Below are 3,164 nucleotides of genomic sequence, written 5' to 3'. Positions count from 1 at the left end.
TCCCAAACTTTTGTCCGAGAAACGCCGAGGGAGAAACGATCTATGACGAAACGACGATAAACTACGCCGCTGAAACGTTTATTGCCAGTTTACAAATCAATCAGGATCGAAAATTTCTTCCGTGAAACGAGTCTTCCTTTTATAAACCGCGCGTTCATATTTTCGATCGAATCTGCAATTCATACTGACCAAAAAATGTAAGAAGACTGTTGCCATAATATTTTATGTAGAATTTCAATTTTTCAACGTCATACTAAGGCCATCTCGTGTTTTCTTAAATGGAATTCTATATCTTTGTTTTGGTATTATGAAAAGTTTTAAAGCAGACTTTACCTCTGTCTTTTACGTTCGATGTTCAAAATGTCCATCTCCAGCTCTTAACCCTTTGGGTACACGTTTATTTGAAAATTTGTTTGCACTTGGAGCACGTTTAATTTTGTGGGCAAGTAAAAGCAGTAGATTTTATGCAAGAATTAATTTTATATATACTCCTACATAATATTGAAGTAACTTTAGGCAGCTAGTATTACAAAATACTCTTAAAACAAATAAACTCTGGTTATAATAACATTTAACATTTTCTTTTTCTTCCCAAATCCATTCATCTAATTTTTCACAATCACTGCTTGATAAGCATCTTGTACGTCTTTTACGTCTTGGAATAATTTCACTATCGTTATCACTTTCAAGTTCGATATATTCTTCATCATTTTCATTTTGAAATTCCCCTTTATCGCTTAAAGGATCATTAAAAAATTCTTCATCAGATTGTTCAAGATCACTACTTTCGTTAAAACTGTCGCTATCACTTTGATCAAATATATTCTCTATTTCTGCCATTATGGGGTTGTGTATCCCAAACAAGGTTCACCAAAATACTGAAATTATTTGTTCTGTTGCAACAGATACGCATTTAAATCTCGTCTCAGTTTCAACGACGTATCAGAACGTCATGTGCGACTATGCCCAAAATGCATGACGTTCTGATACGTCAAATGTAGCCAAAGGGTTAATTTTAGAATAATTTTTAATAATATTACCAATAATATTAATTTCCCTTAATAATATTATTAGAAGAAATATCACCGCTTCTTCGTAACTAAATTTACATTATAGTTCGTTTTACATTGTACATGGTTTATTATTCTTCCTGCTTTTTGTATGGATAATCGGCCGAGTATGCAATTATCGAACTACTAACTTGTCCCATATGGTTGCTCGGATAATCAAGATTCTGCTATAAAACAGGAAAAAAGGAGAGAGAGAGAGAGAGAGAGAAGAGAGGGAAAAAAGAAGCTTTGGAATATTTAGTACAATCGCTATTTTCCTGTAATTGAATATTGCGCTGTAACATTCTGACCCGTTTTCAAGGTCCTACCGGAAACCTGAAATTTTTCACGGTACTGAACACCGTAAGAGCACTACGCAATTGCCTGACAATTTATTACGGTCACTTTTCATCTTCGAAGCGAAGAAGAGCAATTTTTATTAACCGCTTCCATAAAGTAGATACCTACTTTTTCAACGACAAGAAAAAAAAATATAAAGTACGAATACGTGTGAATTATTTACCTTTGGTGTATACAGAAATACCGAGATAAACCGGAATTTAAGTTATCCTGTACTATTCAAATAAATTGCCTTTAGCATTCATTACTACGTTCTACAAGGGAGGCTTCTGAGCGCTTAATTGCCATTTCCCACAAGTGGATATTGTCGTTCTAATGGTGATTTATTCTTCCGATTAAGCCTGCTCTATTTGTCACATTATCTTCAGCTATTACTCAATGTACAACCTAGTCAAGATTTTCTGCGAAACTACTCCTCGACTTTTATAGCTAATTCCGAAGGAACACGTGTAAAATATATTATCAATGTGAAAAAGTAAACGTAAAAATTGCTACAATTCAAAAATCTAAAAATATTAATTAAAAAGAATTACAATGCAGTCTGACGATGCATTTATTAAATTAGATAAATTTCTTTTTCCATAACCATTCGCAAAATTTACGAACAAATACATACCAATCTTACGTGGAGATTATGCTACTTAAATGTAATGATAATTTCAAAAAAAAGAAGTGTACAAATCACGTGACTTTTCTGTAATCGACGAAAAACTAACTGCTTCCCCGCCATTTTCAAATTCAACCAGAGCCAAACAGTTACAGTTTCACATCTATCAGCCCAAGGATCGCCAATTAACCCTCGGAACGCGAAACAATCGATGAAGAAACAGCCTTCTGAAGAATGAAAACCGTTCTCAAAGAAACGACCCAGAAACTCCGAGAAAAACACAGGAAAGGTAGAGAAGGGAAATTAGGTCGTAGGGATCGTGTAGCTTCTCTTAAGAGAGAGAGAGAGGCAGAGAAGGAAAAAGAAAAGACGAAAGACGAGAAGTCCGAGCGAGTGGCGCGTTCGTTTAAGCGCATTTTATAGAAAGAAAATTGTTAGATGCTGAATCAACTTCAGTCCCGTTGAAACGTTCGGTTGACCTTGCGTGACGTCACGTCGTCTAACAGTGACTCTCACTTTGCTAAGGCCGTATTTCCATGCGACGCTGCCCGGTGTTTTCAGTCGCTGCTTTCTCGAATTCAGAGATCATCTACAATTCATCTTTTTTTTTTTTTTCTAAACTTTTTATGCAGGAAACAGTCAGAAACGTTTTCATATGACTGCAAATTATGAGTTTCATACTATTACACGACACTTTTGTCGTTGTGAAAACTAGATGTCGCGTTCTCATGACATTGAATTTCGTATCCTGGCCTTAACGTCGACGTCGAATTATTTCGATGTTTAAATGACGTTTTTAAGACAGTGTTCGCGTATTGTACGTGACAAAAACTGTATCATTATATTATCGTAACCGTGTTTGTATTATGGTATATGTTTAATAATAATGTTTTTAAATCAGTGTGAGAAACATTCGTCTTTTTTGGGATAAAGTCCTGGCACACTTTAAAGATAGATTAGCGAAAAAAATAAAGCTCGAGAGATTTTTCGAGTAAAACGAACATGGAAACTCTTCCAAAGGAAATTAGGAGTACTCGCGGAACTTGGCAAACAAACGTAAGAGAAATAAAAGCTTCCAAATGAAGCCTATTAAGTTTTTAATATATTTTTAATTTCTAATACATAAAATAAAATACATAAAAATTTCG

At 34.6% G+C, this 3,164-nt stretch overlaps 1 protein-coding gene across 1 annotated transcript in view; it reads right to left on the bottom strand.

The window, feature by feature from the left end:
• LOC108570335 (nuclear receptor coactivator 2-like) overlaps positions 1 to 3,164 on the bottom strand; it is a 184,282-nt gene that overhangs the window by 44,880 nt on the left and 136,238 nt on the right. The window lies entirely within an intron of this gene.

The sequence above is a fragment of the Habropoda laboriosa genome, unplaced genomic scaffold (genome assembly GCF_001263275.1).
Source record: "Habropoda laboriosa isolate 0110345459 unplaced genomic scaffold, ASM126327v1 scaffold68, whole genome shotgun sequence".
NCBI classification, from domain to species: domain Eukaryota; kingdom Metazoa; phylum Arthropoda; class Insecta; order Hymenoptera; family Apidae; genus Habropoda; species Habropoda laboriosa.
The sequence above is the reverse complement of the archived record's forward strand: the minus strand, read 5'-3'. Positions and strand labels throughout refer to the sequence as shown.